General features: G+C 41.3%; 1 long non-coding RNA gene across 2 annotated transcripts; it reads right to left on the bottom strand.

Annotated features, from left to right (window-relative positions):
* Nucleotides 1–6,468: 6,468 nt before the first annotated feature.
* Nucleotides 6,469–10,305, bottom strand: LOC123148535 (uncharacterized). Of its 2 annotated transcripts, none has more exons than XR_006473979.1 (4): nucleotides 9,646–10,305; nucleotides 8,484–8,776; nucleotides 7,448–7,544; nucleotides 6,469–6,816 (listed from the first exon to the last, which is right to left on the bottom strand). It is a non-coding gene; the product is annotated as an uncharacterized lncRNA (long non-coding RNA). The 2 variants fall into 2 exon arrangements; XR_006473980.1 differs by having other exon boundaries at nucleotides 7,448–7,513.
* Between the last annotated feature and the right edge of the window lie 1,531 nt (nucleotides 10,306–11,836).

Below are 11,836 nucleotides of genomic sequence, written 5' to 3'. Positions count from 1 at the left end.
GAGCATACGGTACACTTTCCAAGGAAACAACCTCAAGTTCATAGTATCAACTCCATTGGAAAAATTCCATTGATTATAATTGGAGGTTTTGAATTTCCTCTTCCTACTATCAAAAAGAAATATGATATGCTTATTATAGGGGATGTGCATATCCCCATTGAGGTAACTTAGTTTTATTCAAAATTTCTCCAGTTTCGTGATTATCGGAATGAGTTTGTTAACAAGACTTGATCAACCTTGTTAGTGGATTCTTTTTGACGAGCATGAGATGGATGAAACTAGAAGCACAACCTTCTGTACCCCACTTTTACTTTCTGTTATTTATATTAAATAAAGTAAAAATAGTATTTTCTGTCTGTTTCCTGACTTATCCGTGCAACATAAAAATATCCCAAAAATAAAAGTCCTCAGAATGACATGCCAATTTAATATGATTTTTTTGGGAATATTTGAGGATTTACTGTGCTAAAATTACCACGGGAGGAGTTGCCACCTGGCCACGAGGGTGGTGGGCGCCCCCCCCCCCTCTAGGGCGCGCCCCCTGCCTCGTGGGCTCACGGTGGCCCTCCTCCACTTATCCCAGCACCCATCTTCTTCCTCTGTATCACACAAACCCGAAAAACCAACTCAAGCACGAGTTCCAGCCACTTTTGCTGTGATTTTCGATCTCCTTGCTCAAAGCACCTCTCGCAAAACTGCTTGGGGAGATTGTTCCTTGGTATGTGACTCCTCCATTGGCCCAATTAGTTTTTGTTCTAGTGCTTTATTCTTTGCAAATTTGTGCTGCATAGGTGTCCATGTTCTTGAGCTTGCATGTCAAATTTATATGGTTCCAAGTAGTTCTAATGCTTGATATAGGCTCTATGCACTTGTAGGAGTAGTTGCTATCAACATTATTGAGTTCGGTTTACTTTTGTTTGAAGTTACTAAAAATTTCAGAATTTTTTAGAGAAAAACAATATGCTTAGGAAGATGTTCCAAGGTGGTTCCTCTAAGAAGCAAGGACCCAGGATTTCTATGCGCGATGCTGACGAGGATCCACCAAGAGACGCTCCAGTACGGCCTTGCGAATGGCCATCGGAAAATTTTATGGACCGTGCGGGAATTAAAGAAGAATTCATAGCATATTTGCGCAATGCCGGTCTTGAGGATTTTGAGGCTAACAAATGCCCCCAATATCATGATCTCACAAGTTCCTTTGTGAGGAGGTTTGAGTATTCATCTTCGCGTAATTGTCCTTCAGTCATGTTTGATCTCTATGACAAATCTTATACCATGGACTTAGAGGATTTCACTTCTGCTTGAAAACTTCCGTCATGGGGTAGTGTTAGGGATCCCCCTAAATCTGTATTCAGAAACTTTCTCGCTAGTATAACTGTGGGGGAATCTAGAGATATAACGCAGGCTACCATAGGGAGCATTCACTTTCCTGCTATACATTATTTTGCTCTCTTTATCGGTAGATGCATAAATGCTAAGGATGAAGCATGTCACATGTGTGTCCCTGATCTTAGCATTCTTAGGAGTGCTGTGTCGGGAGACCAATCTTATCATATGGGAGCCATTGTAGCTCGTAGGTTGCATCATAATAGACATAATGGAGATTTCTTTGGAGGAATTTATGCAACCTGCTTAGCTCATTTTCTTGAGATAGACATTCGTGAGGGTGATACGGAGTTGCCTCCTGCATATTTAGATTATGACTATGGATTCGCACCAGTTTGTCGAGAGGCCTGAATCACCTCTCTTATATCATTTAATTTTTGATAAACGACGTGTTTTCCGTATTACTCTCCCTGCTCCTGCCTTCTTTGATTCACAGACAAAAAGAAGATATGTTATTACCAGAGAGGAGGAAGAAGAGTACGAGAGGAGAGAGGAGGCAGCTCGACTCCACGCTGCATCTCAACAGGCGATAACCGCTGCACATCAGTATGATCCCAACTATTCTTCCTCATCACAGTACGACCCCAACAACTATTATTATGGATATCTGCCAGGCGGACATAGACCAACTTAGGCCAAAAGCCTAAGCTTGGGGGAGTACATATTTCTCACCGACATTATATTTATGCTCACACACACTCATTACTAGATGTCGGTGCTCATACTTTTTCACTGTAATATCCATGCTAGTTTATTTTCTTTTTCCTGCTTTCTTCTTGTGTGTTTGTTAAACCTTAAGAAAAACCAAAAAAATTAGTAGTAGTTTATTTTTCTGCTATAGTAGTAATAATTAAAAATAAAACCCAAAAATATTTCCCATTCTTCTTTTGCTTGTTGGGAGCTTTCCCGTGTAAATAGTTTTATTTCTTTTCTTTTCTTTGGGGGTTAGTAGGAGAAGCCCATAATTAAATTGTTGAAGTGGCTCTTATATGCATTATTGTTGATTTAACCAAGAGCCCATATTGCCTTGTCTTTTCCTGTTTATTGAATGCTCGCAGATTCCAGCTTAGTCCAATGCATGTACACTCTTATTATTATTCACACCATTCGGTCGTGCAAGTGAAAGGCAATTATGATGATATATGATGGACTGACTGAGATGAGAAAACCTGGTATGAACTCGACCTCTTTTGTTTTTGTAAATATGATGAGTTCCTCGTTCTTGATTCAGCTTATTATGAATAAACATGTTTGGAATGACAATTAGAGATTATAGTTGCTTGTGCCATGCTTGATTAGCTATGAGTTATAATGGTTTACCTTGTGTGCCAACATGCTATTGAGATGATTATGATGTGGTACGATGGGGCGATATCCTCCTTTGAATGATTTAAGTGACTTCACTTGGCACATGTTCACGCATGTAGTTGAAACAAATCAACATAGCCTTCACGATATTTATGTTCATGGTGGATTATATCCTACTCATGCTTGCATCCAATGTTTCTTAATTTTAATGCATGTACATGGCTGTTGTCGCTCTCTAGTTGGTCGCTTCCCAGTCTTTTTCTAGCCTTCACTTGTACTAAGCGGGAATACTGCTTGTGCATCCAATCCCTTAAACCCCAAAGTTATTCCAGATGAGTCCACTATACCTACCTATATGCGGTATCTACCTGCCGTTCCAAGTAAATTTGTATGTGCCAAACTCTAAACCTTCAAATAAACATTCTATTTTGTATGCTCGAATAGCTCATGTATCAACCAAGGTTGTCCTTATCTTCCGTGTTAGGCGGGTTATTCTCAAGAGGGGTGGACTCCGCTCCTCACTCACGAGAAAATGGCTGGTCACCGGGATGCCCAGTCCCATGCTTTATGCAAACTAAATCAAAATTAATTGCGCACAAAACTCCCCCTGGGACCTGATGTATGTTGGAGGCACTCGTTGTTTCGAGCAAGCCATGGAATGATGCTTGTTGGTGGAGGGGGAGTATAAACTTTACCATTCTGTTTGGGAACCGCCTATAATGTGTTTAGCATGGAAGATATCGCCATCGCTTAGTTGTTACGTTGACAATGAAAGTATATTGCTCAAAATACAATTTATGTCTATTTCAAAACTGAGCTCTGGCACCTCTACATATCCCTGCTTCCGTCTACGAAGGGCCTATCCATTTACTTTTATGTTGAGTCATCACCCTCTTATTAAAAAGCACTAGCTGGAGAGCACAGCCGTCATTTGCATTCATCACTATTAATTTATATTGGGTATGACTATGATTGGATCTCTTTTACCATGAATTACAATGTCTAGTCAGTCCTTGATCTTTAAAGGTGCTCTGCATTTATGTTTTGCAGTCTCAGAAAGGGCTAGCGAGATACCATCTTGTTATATCATATTATGATTGTTTTGAGAAAGTGTTGTCATCCGAGATTTATTATTATGGCTTGCTAGTTGATTATGCTATTGATATGAGTAATTGTGAGACCTGAGAATTATTGCAAATGTGGTTAGTTATGATCTATGCTGAAAACTTGAATACTGGCTTGACATAGTTACAACAACAAGAGCAAACAGAGTTTGTAAAAGTTTTTCTTTCTTTCTTTCAGTTTGTCAACTGAATTGCTTGAGGACAAGCAAGGGTTTAAGCTTGGGGGAGTTGATACGTCTCCGTCATATCTACTTTTCCAAACACTTTTGCCCTTGTTTCGGACTCTAACTTGTATGATTTGAATGGAACTAACCCAGACTGACGCTGTTTTCAGCAGAATTGCCATGATGTTGTTTTATGTGCAGAAAACAAATATTCTCGGAATGACCTGAAACTCCACGGAACATCTTAGAAAAAATAATAAAAAATCCTCGCCAAAGATGAAGACCAGGGGGCCCACACCCTTCTCACGAGGGTGGGGGCGCCCCCCCCCCCCCCCACTAGGGCGCGCCCTCCTACCTCGTGGGCCCCCTGGATGCCCTCCGACGCCAACTCCAACTCTATATATTTGCTTTCGAAGAGAAAAAAATCAGAGAGAAGAAATCATTGCGTTTTATGATACGGAGCCGTCGCCAAGCCCTAAAACCTCTAGGGAGGGCTGATCTGGAGTCCGTTCGGGGCTCCGGAGAGGGGGATTCGTCACCGTCGTCATCATCAACCATCCTCCATCACCAATTTCATGATGGTCACCGCTGTGCGTGAGTAATTCCATCATAGGCTTGCTGGACGGTGATGGGTTGGATGAGATTTATCATGTAATCGAGTTAGTTTTGGTAGGGTTTGATCCCTAGTATCCACTATGTTCTGAGATTGATGTTGCTATGACTTTGCTATGCTTAATGCTTGTCACTAGGGCCCGAGTGCCATGATTTCAGATCTAAACCTATTATGTTTTCATGAATATATGTGAGTTCTTGATCCTATCTTGCAAGTCTATAGTCACCAAATATGTGTTATGATCCGGCAACCCCGAAGTGACAATAATAGGGACCACTCCCGGTGATGACCATAGTTTGAGGAGTTCATGTATTCACTATATGCTAATGCTTTGTTCCGATTCTCTATTAAAAGGAGTCCTTAATATCCCTTAGTTTCCAACAGGACGCCGCTGCCACGGGAGGGTAGGACAAAAGATGTCATGCAAGTTCTTTTCCATAAGCATGCATGACTATATACGGAATACATGCCTACATTACATTGATGAATTGGAGCTAGTTCTGTGTCACCCTATGTTATGACTGTTACATGATGAACCGCATCCGGCATAATTATCCATCACTGATCCGGTGCCTACGAGTTTTCCATATACTGGTTTACGCTTATTTACTTTCCCGCTGCTACTGTTACAATCACTACAAAATACCAAAAACATTACTTTTGCTGTCTTTACTTTTGTTGTTGCTACCACCACTATCATATTACTTTGCTACTAAACACTTTGCTGCAGATACTAAGTTTCCAGCTGTGGTTGAATTGACAACTCAGCTGCTAGTACTTGAGAATATTCTTTGGCTCCCCTTGTGTCGAATCAATAAATTTGGGTTGAATACCCTACCCTCGAAAGTTGTTGCGATCCCCTATACTTGTGGGTTATCACTGGGCCAGCCCATTATGGTCCGCAAAATCTCGTGGGCCTTTAGCTGGGCCGGCCCATGATGGTGCGCAAAATCTTGTGGGCTTTAGTTGGGCCAGCCCATTTAAACTTGTTGGGTCGTGCCACGTGTCGACGTATCATAGGCGCCTTCTGTCCAGTGAGTGGATGACATTTGTCCCGACGATGAGCCGACACGTGTTTCCTCTAGCCAATGATGATTTTACATGTGGAAAATCCCCATTGGTCGGGGCTGTTAACGGGTTATCGGATCCAAAACCCGACCCGATAGCTTAACGGTGTTCTGTTACGGTGGATGCCACGTGTTGGTCACCCTTGACGAAAGCACTTCTGTGAGGTGCGATTTATCGTCATGGAAGTGGACACTTCCGTGATGATAATTTTGGTAATGTCATGGAAAACTTCTACGACAGCCACTACACCACGGTCAAGTTTTGGCGACACATCTATCTGTTGGCATATGGTACCTTTGCCGACACATAACTTGAAGCTAACACATATGCTGACAAAAGATAAAAGAGTCGGAGGACTTGCTGTGGGCAAAGGTATTGCCGACAGAAGTTCACTTGCCGACACTTTTCTGGTTGGCATACACCCTATCTACGCCGACACATGGTCTGTCTATGTACACCCCACATACGCCGACGCATGGTCTGTCCATGTACACCCTACCTATGTCGACAGATGGTAAGTCAGCATACACCCTACCTATGCCGACACTTAGTATGTCTAGCAAGGTCTTTAGCATTGCTGACACATGGTTTGTCTACCTATGGGTGTACTTCTACCTATACTTTTTCTACATGGCTAGAGCTCTACCTTTGTTGACAGTTTCTCTGTTGGAATGTTTTTCCCAACAAATAAATTGTTGATAAGATGGTGTGAAGCCAAAACAACAATTGGATGCTGCTCAGATTGAAATATTATACAATGCTCAAATGTTATACACAAACAGGATCAAGATGAACACATATTGCACAAGCATTGATAATATGTTCACAAACATACATATATTGATCATAAGTTCAAAAACAGGACAATCTTGATAAAGCAAAGTTTGGCCATTTGGACCACCATCTAGAAAACACAAGCCACATAAAAGGACCACTATCTGTTGTTCTAAAGGAGTTCAAGCACTAAATGGTCCAGAACAAAGTCACACCCATGAGCACAAGATATATGCTCCAAATCACTTGAAGCACCAAATAGTCCAGAACATACATAAGATTCATGATCGCAAGTTGGCTGGTCCAAAATACTGCAAACAGCCAAATGCTGCCGAACACTCCGAAGTATCACATCCATGCGCAGTAGATGGTTGAGTACCTGAAAATGAATGGTCAAATTCTCATATGTTCACTCCAACGATTTTGTGCACTTCAAAGTTTGAAAATAAATGTCAAAAACAAATGTAGTCGTATGTTGTCTAATGAACTAGAATTAAAATGTATAGCTTCAGACAAAAAAAACTGCAGTATGTGAAGTTCTGTATATGCCATGTGATCTTTAGATTGTGACAATCAAAGTGTTAACACCAAACTGATAGATGCATGCTAACTACTAAGCAATCTATATGAGCATCAGATTACGTCATGTGATTTCATATTTTTAATTTTAAAATTGCAGTATGTGGAGTTCATTTTTATATACAAGACACAAAATGTTATCTAGTGATGCTATAATTTCACAAATAGGTTTTACAATTTCAGATACACTGAAGTGTTATGTGTGACACATTTTCCTCGCTTGCCATTTGGTTTACTCTGACGTACGATATTTAATACATGTACTAGTGTTCTTAGTTCAATATTATCTGATCGATAAACTAGCTAAATGACAGGAAAATCGGTCTTGGAGCATTTGTGTGTTCATCAAAAATGAAAAGGGTTCCACAAGAGAACTATGGAAAATGGTTCATGGGTTGTACATACTATGTGTAAATCAAATGATAACATACTCGCATCACCTGTTTCTTATGCAAACTATTTCAGTTCATAGGCTGCTTCTTCCACTGCATGTTGCTCTGAAAAGTGTGAAGACATGTATCAACCACCCTGTGAAGACGAAAACTATGTTTAATAATATAGATAACTCGACTGATCCTAAATCAAATTAGAAAGTAAGCCAAGGGACTGCAAGTTATGTCCTTGGTAAGTTTATTGTATGAACTTTTCAAATGCACAAATGATTTTCAGGTAATATTTGGCCATCACCAGAACAAACACGAATATCTCATAAAAGTACCATGTACGTACATTATTAAGATTTAAGTACTGCCTTATTCTTGAACTAGATCATCATTATTATGATTGAACTTCTTGTATCTTCCTACTGCTTACAATCAGAATGGGATTGATAGGCTATAATTAGTTATAAATATGCTCAACCCACAAATTAGCCATCTTTCCCATTTTAAGCAGACATGTTAGCATTAACTAGAAGATTTCGTCAACTATATTAATATATGTGATAGCAAATAATGTACTAAAGTGGAAGCGCTGCAAGTATTAGTGCATCAAATGGTGATTCTGACACTAAGAAAATATTTTCAATACACAAAAAAACGGCGAGTTAGTACAATCTAGAAACACATTTATAGTGTATCAAGTTTGTTTTCTGCCTCTAGTTCAATTTAACTGCTGCCAGAAATATAAGATAGATGCCATATGAAACCAAAAAAAGGAAAATGCTACCAGCAAGTACGGAAAAAGGAGGATCGACACATGAAACCAAAACTCCCTTTGGTTACTTGTATCTTCTATATACTTGAGTTACTATCTGCTAAAAGGGGCATTTTCATGAATATTGGAACAACTGCATGATCTGGTTGATAGTACGCATGAGATAAATGGCCAATCATTGCAGAAATATAATTGGGGAGGGCAAGTAAAGATAGCAGGCTAGCTAACAAATATTCAAAATACTACGCCCGCTGTAAAGAGCGGTCTTATGAAAGTTTACAGAGGGAGTACAAATGAGGGAAGCATCATTACCTTCTCAAGACTTCCAAATTTATGAGATATAAGAAATTTTGGCACCCATCGTCTGGCAACCTAGAAAGCTTGCATAAAATTGGAGTGGATTCCTATCAGGCTGATGCCCATGTCAAAGTACCATGTGCAGCATGAAGATGGACCAGACATAAATTGCAGATTAGAAGACTCATCAAAGAGTGAACACTTGTTGTAGGATCAGGCAGACACACCATTGATGCCATGTATGAGGGATAAAACATGGCAGCCACAAGTGGTGCGTTCTGTCAACAATAGATGCAGTGTCGTGAGATCTAACAAAAACACCGGTGGAAAGAATTCAAATCAATTCCTATATTGTAGTCAAGGAAACAAATAGAAGTATAATAGAGCACACATAATTCCACAATGCAGATAGGATGGGAATACAGATCATACTGCTAAGTGATGAAACTTTAAGCTTACAATTTGATAATTTATAGTTGGAAATTTTTCCAATGAGAATATTTCACTTCAGACCTTTGACTGTGCAACTGACGTTTCTGTAGTGAGTTATATACCTATCAAACCTGCTACAAACTGGGTTAGAATCTAATTTTCTCCCAAAATTTTGAAACCAACCCGGCCATCTATAGCATCAATGAGAGCTTATAGCCTACATGCTAGCTACAAAAAGAGGTGGTACTCCAGAATTATTATTTATTATAGCAATATCGTTAGTATAGCTAGTTACACATATATTTGATTAACTCATGATGCTGATGCAGACCTAGAATTTAGAAACTTGCATGCTTAGAATTCAGGAACTAAAGTACCATGTCAATCTAGCCATTGATCGGGCCAAAGAATTAGAAAATAAAACAAGGTATGATTGCTTTGCTTGTCAGTAGTATACATATCCAACTAATAACCACTGTAATACTACACGCTCTTCTTACACAAAAAGGTGCTGATTAAGTGAGAAGGGATCAGGTTATGCTTCTTTCTTTCTTTTTTGCCGGGAGGATCAAGTTATGCTTTAGATCAACAACATGTCCAAACCACTCCACAGCAACTACCAATGGTACAACTCTCAAGTTACAGCAAACTAGCAGTTCGATCTACTAGAGACACATGGTGGTACTCACGGTTGGGAAAACAAGAACAAAGAAAACAAATTGGGGATCCCACCATCAGTGCTTACCTAGAAAAGCCCACTCCCTCCAGCCCGAGGTGCAAGGCAACGACGGACGGAGTTGTCGGAGGTTGTGACTCCAAGGAAGGGAGTAAGGGATGGGGTCGGGGACTCGGTGATGTGGAATGGGATTGGGGTTGGGGGCGGTGGACGGACATATCTTGGGGACGGATCTCATGAGCCTGGAGATGGAGCCTGGCAGCTCAGGGCAGAAGTCGAACAGTAGCAGGGCCGACAGCAGCGGCAGCCCGGAGATGGAGCTCCGGCGGCAGCAAGAGCCCGGATATGGAGCCCCGCAGCAGCAGGTGCGGCAGCAGCGGGAGCCCGGAGATGGATCCCCAGTAGCCGCAGGAAGGGGATTGGCGATGACGTCGGCTGGACGTTGGGGGGGGGGAGGGGGTTGTGCGCGGACGGCGACTGGATGGACAGCACGAGGACGGCGCCTCGATCTAGGTCTGGAGCTCAGGGGATTGAGTACGGCAGATTGAGGACGGGGTGGAGCGTGAGGCCGGCGGCGGGGGAGTGCGAGCTCCGGGACGGGGGATTGAGGACTGGGTGGAGCGCGAGGCCGGCGGCGATGGTGGCAGAGGATTGGATCGAGCGCGACGGCGGCAGCAGCAGGCTAGGGTTAGGTTTGGGTTCGATTTGGGGTATTTTGCACGGGGGAAGGGTATTTTCCACTGAGGATTTTTTCCCAACGAACAGTCGAAAATTTCGCTCACGCGCGGAAACCTCGCGCCAGGTTTCTAACCTTGTGACGATTGACACGTGTCCACCTACACCGACACTTAATCTGAATGCGTATACCCTACCTACGTCGACACATTTTAGGTTGCTAAATACGTAGATACGTCGACTAAAAAACTATTAAGGTCAACACATATGCCGACACATAGCACGTCATTAAGCAATTGCTGACAGACACGTTGTCACTTTGTGGTTGCCAACACTTAGCGTGTCAACAGTGATATACCTTTGCCGACACTTGATACGAAGACAAAAGTTAAAAGCTACGCTGACAGATAGTTTGTGAAGATTAGTTGATCTTTGCCCACAGAAGTGTGTCACCTAAGCTCTACCGTGGTGTAGTGAGCACAGTTATGACTATCTTGATTCTGTCATAAATTTGTCATGGATGTACATGCATGAAAGAAAAAGTGACCTACTGTGACAAACACGTATCATCACGGAAGTGTATTTTTTTGTAGTGCGTGCGTGAGTAATTCCATCGTAGGCTTGCTGGACGATGCTCGGTTGGATGCGATTTACCATGTAATCGAGTTAGTTTTGTTAGGGTTTGATCACTAGTATCCACTATGTTCTAAGATTGATGTTGCTATGACTTTGCTATGCCTAATGCTTGTCACTAGGGCATGAGTGCCATGATTTCAGATCTGAACCTATTATGTTTTCATGAATATATTTGTGTTCTTGGTCCTATATTGCAAGCTATAGTCACCTACTATGTGTTATGATCTGGCAACCCCGGAGTGACAATAGTCGGGACACTTCCCGGTGATGACCGTAGTTTGAGGAGTTCATGTATTCACTAACTGCTAATGCTTTGGTTCGGTACTCTATTAAAAGGAGGCCTTAATATCCCTTAGTTTCCAATAGGACCCCGCTGCCACGGGAGGGTAGGACAAAACATGTCATGCAAGTTCTTTTCCATAAGCACGTATGACTATATTCGGAATACATGTCTATATTATATTGATGAATTGGAGCTAGTTCTGTGTCACCCTATGTTATAACTGTTGCATGATCAATGTCATCCGACATAATTATCCATCATTGATCCATTGCCTACGAGCTCGTTTCACATTGATCTTTGCTAAGTTACTTTTTCGTTGCCACTGTTATGATTGCTACAAAACTACCACTGTTACTTTTGCCATTGTTACCGCTACTTCCATATTACTTTGCTATAGATATTAAGTCTTTCAGGTGTGGTTGTATTGACAACTCAGCTGCTAATACTTGAGAATATTCTTTGGCTCTCCTTGTGTCGAATCAATAAATTTGGGTTGAATACTCTACCCTCGAAAATAGTAGCGATCCCCTATACTTGTGGGTTATTAAGACCTTTTTCTGGCGCCGTTGCAGGGGAGCATAGCTCTATTTGTTGGAAATATGCCCTAGAGGCAATAATAAATTAGTTATTATTATATATCCTTGTTCATGATAATCGTTTATTATC

This window comes from Triticum aestivum, chromosome 7A (assembly GCF_018294505.1).
Source record: "Triticum aestivum cultivar Chinese Spring chromosome 7A, IWGSC CS RefSeq v2.1, whole genome shotgun sequence".
In the NCBI taxonomy this organism is placed as follows: Eukaryota; Viridiplantae; Streptophyta; class Magnoliopsida; order Poales; family Poaceae; genus Triticum; species Triticum aestivum.
Note: the sequence above shows the minus strand (reverse complement) of the source record. Positions and strands in the feature narration are given on the sequence as shown.